At 38.6% G+C, this 7,633-nt stretch overlaps 2 long non-coding RNA genes across 3 annotated transcripts; both read left to right on the top strand.

Annotated features, from left to right (window-relative positions):
• The first annotated feature begins 638 nt into the window (after positions 1-638).
• On the top strand, positions 639-7,109 carry LOC137092361 (uncharacterized). 2 transcript variants are annotated; one of them, XR_010908237.1, is made up of 6 exons: positions 639-795; positions 1,144-1,246; positions 5,430-5,533; positions 5,656-5,736; positions 5,868-5,969; positions 6,827-7,109. It is a non-coding gene; the product is annotated as an uncharacterized lncRNA (long non-coding RNA). The 2 variants fall into 2 exon arrangements; XR_010908236.1 differs by having other exon boundaries at positions 5,868-5,949; positions 6,827-7,105.
• Positions 1,528-5,013, top strand: LOC137092360 (uncharacterized). Its single transcript, XR_010908235.1, has 3 exons — positions 1,528-1,933; positions 2,500-4,397; positions 4,907-5,013. It is a non-coding gene; the product is annotated as an uncharacterized lncRNA (long non-coding RNA).
• Positions 7,110-7,633: the final 524 nt, after the last annotated feature.

Here is a 7,633-nt window from a genome sequence, read left to right as displayed (position 1 = left end):
CGATGATTTCATTTCAGGTGTTCGTTTTAAAAATAAGTTTATATTTAGTTAGTTATTTGATGCCATAAAAACGGGGGGTGTGACGTCATGATTGACAGCTGAGACTGACGGCTTCTTTGAGTGAAGTTGTCACTGAGGCACTAACAGACTTTTTTCGAAATTTTTGGGAGCAGATTAGAGCTTTAGCTTTAATTTCTACATTTCCATAACTGTTTATTTCAGACCAACATTATTAATTGTTCTGCATCTGCGAGAGTGTGGGCGGGCTTTTGATATCGCGACTGTACTTCCTGCTCTACTTCCTGCGCTCTACTGCGCAACTCCGGTCCCGAAATCGCTACTGCGCAGACTCGTTCCCAAGATGTCCGCGCCGTGCAAGGCCGCCTGAAAGCTTCAAATCTGCCAAGCGGAAACGGATGATGTCGAGTCGTCCATATTTTTTTACGGTCTATGGTTTTAGCTCATTTACAATATGTATTTTATAAAATGTTTATTTAACGCGATATTTAAATGCTCTGCACGCTTAAACGAAACAACCTTTCTCACATGCGGCATTTTCTTTGACTCGTGAGTGGCATGGAACTGACGACGAGGAGGCGGGGCGGTTGCACGCCGCTTGCACGTTATAAGGGAAACGACGAAAGTAAGTGTTTAGCCTAATTTGCAACGTGTTTTTTTAATGACGTCGTTTAACGATATCTAACGCTTTTAAAACGCGCCTAAACCTTTCTTACAGACTAGGCTTGTGACGCAGTTGAGACACGGAGTGTGCTTTTAACAGAGAAAACACCTAAAGTAAGTTTTCTACGCATATAATAATCTGTATAATTGCTGTATAATTATGTATTTATGTCTTGGAAAAATCACTGGCCTCACTGGTGAAGCAGCATCAAACGGGGGTTTCTAACATGCTTTCTCTTCCCCGTTATAGTTCATTCACCGAACTGTAATCTTATTGCACTAACGTTACTTAATCTTTGTGTATGATTTTTATTGGGTAGAATTCCAGATTCAAAGACTCATATTACTAACAAAGGAAAGCTATTTTTTTGCGAAATCAAGTGACAAAGTTTTAGGCAGGATTGTTTTATGAACTTCTAAAAATGTTGACCTAATTTGCTTTTGACCTGTCTCTGTCTTAAGAAGCATCATGTTCATCAGCTGCATCAACATTGATTTTTGACCACCCCCCTGGACTGAAACCAAGGCTGACAGATGACCATGCTTTCTGTTCTGCAGCAAAAAGGTATGTTTAAGGTATAGAAAACTGTAGTGCTTTTCTTGGCAGATTATTGGTAAATATCTTTAAGCACAGATATTGATCAATAATATTTATTTACAATAAAGGACAACTAAGGCAAAAAGTGCATGCATCCCTCCATGGATGCTGGAGCTTATACACTAGAGATCAACAGTGTGAGAAAGAAAAAGATCAATGTCAATGTCAGGACGCTGGTTTGATCTGTCTTGTGTTGTCACTGTTCGGCGCGCCTGGCCGCCTTGTCTGTGCACGCGCTTTTGCGTGTGGTGTTTGGCTGCGTTCGGAACCGCATACTTCCCTACTATATAGTATGGAAAAAGCAGTAGGCGAGCGAAAAGTATGTCCGAATCCTTAGTATTCATAAAAGAGTAGGCGAGAACTACCAGGCGTTTGGACTATTTCTCGCGAGATTCGGACGTACGTGTACTCAAGTTGCGTTCGAATATGCCTACTAACCTACTATATAGTAGGCGAAAACAGTATGTGAAAGGAGTAGTATGTTCGAAACCTCAGTAATCATAAAAGAGTAGGCGAGAAATCCCCGGATGGCCTACTGCGCTCCGCCCAGATTGTGAAGCGCTCATCGTCGGATACTTTTCTATCCCTGCCTTCCCATAAGGCCACAGGAAAGGATACGTCAGGTGGAGGAAAGTGATGCGGGTGTTTTCAAACGTGAGTATTACAAACGAAAATCACGGTTCTCTTGTGTTCAAATCACGTTTGTTGAGCTTCTGTAGAGTAAACTTTTGAATTGTTGAAGGTGTAAGGTTGTCTAAATAGTTGTGATTGTGCTGTAAAAACACGTTTTATTGTGTATAGCTAACAGGGGAGCTCCAGTAACACACATACGTCTCCAAAGTGGATTACATATGCATGTTAAAGATAAAGATAGCCTACTTACTAAATGTTTATTTAACATCTGACAGGAATTTTTGATAAGGATTGCAGATGAGCACATCACACCATAAAATAGACATCTGATACATCTGAATAGATCAGAATGGTGTGTGTGTGTGTTATAATGAAGAGTTCACTGTTGTCAACTCTGCTTACTTTACATGAACCTGAGCAATGTAAATAAACAAATCTACATAAAGTAACTAAACATAAGTTATCAATTTAATTTGTCCATTTGTACTGTTGATAAACTGAGGAACATTAACACATCAGCAACTACATTTAAATGTAGTATTGAACATAAATCACATAGGTAACGGTAATCTTGTCTGATGTTACAGGGACAGAAGAGCTTGTGTGTGTGTTTATCTGGTGGAGAGCGGCTGATAAAGGAATGCTGTCATCAAAGGCTTTGATTCAGTATACTACAGAAATGAATAAAACATCTATTTAAATCTTAAGTTGTATTTTATTTCAAACAGTTATTTTAGCACTTTTCTGATTCTTGATGGCTTTGTATTTGCTGCAGAGCTTTTGTGATGGAGCAGGGCCTGCAAGACACAGGTGTCATGTGTGGGGAAAACCTGAAACAAAAATATAAAGTAATATCATTTAGTTACTTCTAATACAGAAATCAAATGACATTGTGCTGTTTAAATGAGTGCTTTTGTATTATGTTTGTGCATTTTTGTAGGATCTGAGATGTCAGCAGACGGGTGTGAGCACTGAGGATCCTGGACCCTTCATCACTTCACCTTAGTGCCTCATCTGGGCCAGATGTTGCTGTGGTCTCTTCATCCTCAGTAAACCCAGAGCCAGTGAGACTTCTAGAAAAAGACCAAAAGCAGTGCACTTATTACAGGGACAATCCCCCTGGAGCTAAGAGCCTTGCTCAAGCACACACTGGTGGTGACGGTTACGGAGATCAAACCAGAAAGCCCACTACACCGCAAAAGTCCAAACGCTATGAGGGCCATAATGGATGGCTAGGACAGATGAAGGTGTTCACGCTGGTCAACTGCTTCATGAATATAAAGCTGCAGAACTGGCACACCTGTGTTGAGACGGGCAGCAGATGTGGCGTTCACCTTCTGTATGTGTGATCGTTAGAACAATACATTTGAATAAAGCTTTGTTTCATGTGTTGACTTTTATTCATTTCTTGTGATGTTTACTTTTATTAATTCTTTTACTCATTCATTCATGTTTCCTTAGTTGTCAGTAAATAAAATTATTCACATTGTATTCACATTGGCTGCATTTGTCTAATGTGTATTCATGGCATGCATCGCTATGTCATATGACAAGTTGCCTTTTGTATGTTTTACTAAAACGATATATATATAAAAAGGTAATATAATTAAGTATGGTCAGCATTTGTCATTATTATTGTAAGTGTTTGTGGGTGTGCTAGCAGTGCAGTTCATTCTGGGGGAAACCTTTTTTTTTTTTTTTATAGTATTACTTACGTTTTTCGAGTATACAATCAACAGTTTCCTCCAAAGGCGAGATCTCCGAGCAGCTGAAAGATTTTTCTGAGCAGACATTACAAACACTGAGGGAAACCGCACCGGTCGGGCTGTGGAGTTACTGATGCTGAGCTCTTACTGCACCGGTCACTCATATCTTTTTTTTTAATTGTTTTATAATTGCATGGTGGTATATTTAACAACGAACAATCATAATGATAAAACTAATGGGTTTATGTACATTATATACAGAGAAAAAACAATAACAAGGTTAGATATCTTGAATAAATCATCATAATGCAATAATTTGTATTTATTTGTTTGTTTTAGTTATTTCATAAGCCTGGGATCAAACAGGAGTTAAATTTAACAAGAAAAAGAGGGAAATATAAAGGAGATTTAGCCCACTTTTGCTTGTGGATGACATTTTTTTGCATATAAAATAAAGAAATTAACAACATATTCAAGAGATCACGATTTGGGGTTTTTGCAAGGATAAAAAAGGATGAAATTGTCAGATTAGTAGGGTTAAAATGTATTTCTTATAGTACAATGACAAAATAAATGGGCAGCTGTTTCTTAAAAAAGACCACAAAAAATATGCACGTTTAAACCAATATACAGATGAATTAAACCTGTCACACGAGTTGTTGCGCTTGTGATATCGTCATGGGTCACATGATAACGTCAACATGGCGCATAAAGTGCGGATCGCATTCATACTTAACGAGATCTGGATATATAGTACCTACTCTTTTAGCGCTCGTTAAGTAAGTACTTATTGAAATTGAGTACCTACTCAATGAGTATGCGGTTCCGAACGCAGCCACAGTGTTCGTTCGTCATGTGCTTCGTCATTAGTGTTGTGCTGCGTGCATTGTCAGCTGTCGCCCCGCCCCCTTGTTACCCTGTTAGTTCTTCATTACACTCACGTGCTTCCCTCATTAGACTCCCTTTATATTCCCTTTGTGTTTTTTGTTCCCTGCCAGATCGTGTTTGTTCTTTGTGTCAGTCACGTCTTGCTCCTCCTGTTTAGAAAGTCTAGTTCTCATCTAGTACGCTGTTTTTTCTTCAGCTTAGTGTCTTAGTCTTCTTTGTGTTTTTGGCTGGTCCTTGAGCTTAGCTTTGGACCTTGTTTTTCTTATTTATTTTATTTTTCAGCCTTATCATTTATTTTTTTTCTCCCCTTTCTATAAGAATATTTCGGTTTTTATTTTTTCCCTGTGTCTGCTTTCAGGTCAGGTCTTGTTTTTTTCTTTTCTCTCTCTCTCTCCTCCAGTTCCCCTGTTACCCAGGCTGCTGGGTGGTGTTCCCCTTCTGCCACCATCAGCTCCTCCGCTGCCTCTTCATTTTCCTTCCAGCCTCTCCTGCCACCTCGGCCAGTCACACACCCAGTCTCATCCTTCGTCCCGGATCTTCGGAACAGGCTTCTCTGGGTTGAGCATTACCGCTCTATGGACTTATTTTTGCCATTGATTATTCCTGACACTTCCTCTGTAGTCCCCTCCGGGTTTCTAATAAACACTCTGTCCTGCAAATTGAATCCGTCTCTTTCTGAACCGTGACAGTCAATGTCTATGGTGATGCACTTTTATGATGATAGATGCACTTTTATAATGGATGCCTGCACTTATGATGATAGATGCACTTTTATGATGATAGATGCACTTTTATGATGGATAGATGCACTTTTATAATGGATAGATGCACTAGAGTCTGTGTTTAAAACTAATGAAACGTGTATACTTTAAGACTGTTTAAAGTATTTCTTCATCCTCAAACAATTTTTTGCTTGTTGCCAGCACACCTACCATATGACTGAAAAACAGAAGAACAACTCCACAAACTGCAGACCAATACCCTTGAAAGTGTCACTATTATTGGAGGACCAATACTTTTAGAATGGGTAAGTCATTCTTTCAGACTAAATATTTATGCAAAATGTAGGCTAATTATCACTAACTTTTGGTTAACGTTTGGATATGCCTTCATGTTTAAATGTATTGTTTTTGCTGTTTGTGTTTTTAGGAGAATTTCTATGATGCAGCAAGTAAAGGGTACCTGGCTTGGTGTTTGAAGGCTGTACAGACTAGAACCTGTCTGGAGATGGTACGATTTAACATATAACATGAGAGAATCATGGCCACAAACATCACATTTGTTGGTATTTGGCTAATAGAATTGAGTCAAACTAATTGTTTTCATGATTTGACAGGTATATATTTTCTGTTTGATTTTAGACTCAACAGATTGGGAAATCACCTGCCCCCAACATCACAAAGTCAGGAAGAAGGGAACAAAAATCATTCCAGCAGATGACTAGTAATTGAGATTTCTTAAGGGTTAGTTCACCCAAAAATTAAAATTCTGTCATCATTTACTCACCCTTATGTCGTTGGACACCCTTAAGACCTCCATTCATCTTCAGACACAGATGAAGATATTAGTGTTGAAATCCGATGGCTCAGAAAGGCCTTCATTGACACCTATATCATTTCCTCTCTCAAGACCCATAAAGGCACTAAAGATGTCGTTACAGAGCCCATCTCACTACAGTGGCTCTACAATAATTTTCTGAGGTGACGAGAATAGTTTTTGTGCGTAAAAAAAAACGCTTCATTAAGCCTCGGCGCATTTTGAATCATAGACAGTCCATGCAACTACCACTTTCAAGCCACAGCAATATATAAAGGTACATCATTAAAGTACTCCATGCAACTCCAGTGGTTTAACATACATTTTCATTAAACTATGCAAATGCCGTGTTTGCAAAAAATATATATTTTATAAATGGAGTTGAGATTTTTTGAGCAAATAAAGCAAAAATGAGGTTAAACCCATGGAGTCACATAGATCACTTATGATTTCCTTTGTACCTTTCTAGGCTTTGGAAGTGGAGACTGAATAGGCTGTAAATGAAAGGACAGAAATTTCTTAGATATTATTAAAAATATGGAAAAAAAGATGAAAAAAAGTCTTACGGGTTAAGAACAACATGAGGGTGAGTAATTTAATAACAGAAGTAACTTGGATGAAGTAAGCCTTTAATGTACTTGGAAATCAGTCAATTCTAACCAAAATAGTTTATTGGTTGAGTCACCAAAGTCCAAGATGATTGAACTTTTTGCACCATAAACTTACTGTATTTATAAAATACAACTAGTATTAATTGTAATTGGTCTGGTATTGTGTTGTTTAGGGAACCAGGATTCCAGAGAGTTGGATCTACATAGCTTTTCCTGCTCTGCATATGAAACCACAACTGAACTGCACTGTTAGCAACTGGACACAACTGATCCACAGATATCCTGCGACTGTTTTTTCATCTGCTGAATGTTGTGTTGACTCAAGTACTGCTGTTCTGTTGCAAAGTTCAAGGTACTGAACCAACTTCACTGACACAGGACATATATTCACTGACATGCAGGACTTGAAGTATTACACACTTATAAGCAGCTTTAATAGCTTATGAAAGAAATGCATATATTATGCCTTCATCATTTATTTTAAAGGGATCCCCTGGTGTTGAGACTTGTATGGCTTAATATAACATAAATGATGTCTCTTACTGAATTATGTAGTAGAAAACCCATGAAAGATCTACGTTATTTTAAAAATCGATTTTATATTTGGACCATGGGCGGCGGCATTTTGTTTGCGTTCTAGGTTGATGACGTAGAGTGGTTGAACTCCTCAATCAGCTGGCATTACCCGTAGCTATTTTTACCACAACGCAACTCGAAAATTGTTTCAGAGTTAAACAAAACCAATGAATTCCTTTGTAATTATACTTAAAACACACTCAAACATACATGTGCACACAAACTCACCTACACAAGTCACAAACAGATCGGCGGGCGCGCACACGACAGGCTCTGTCTCAATCGAGATGTTGGGCTGCTCAGTCTCCACGACAGGGGCTGAATCTGAAATCGACCCTATACCCTTAAATAGGGCATTATTTGAAGGGACGGACATTTGTAGTGTTGTCCGACACCATAGTGGA

This window comes from Pseudorasbora parva, chromosome 11 (assembly GCF_024679245.1).
Source record: "Pseudorasbora parva isolate DD20220531a chromosome 11, ASM2467924v1, whole genome shotgun sequence".
Taxonomy (NCBI): domain Eukaryota; kingdom Metazoa; phylum Chordata; class Actinopteri; order Cypriniformes; family Gobionidae; genus Pseudorasbora; species Pseudorasbora parva.
This window is presented reverse-complemented; position numbering and strand designations above follow the sequence as displayed.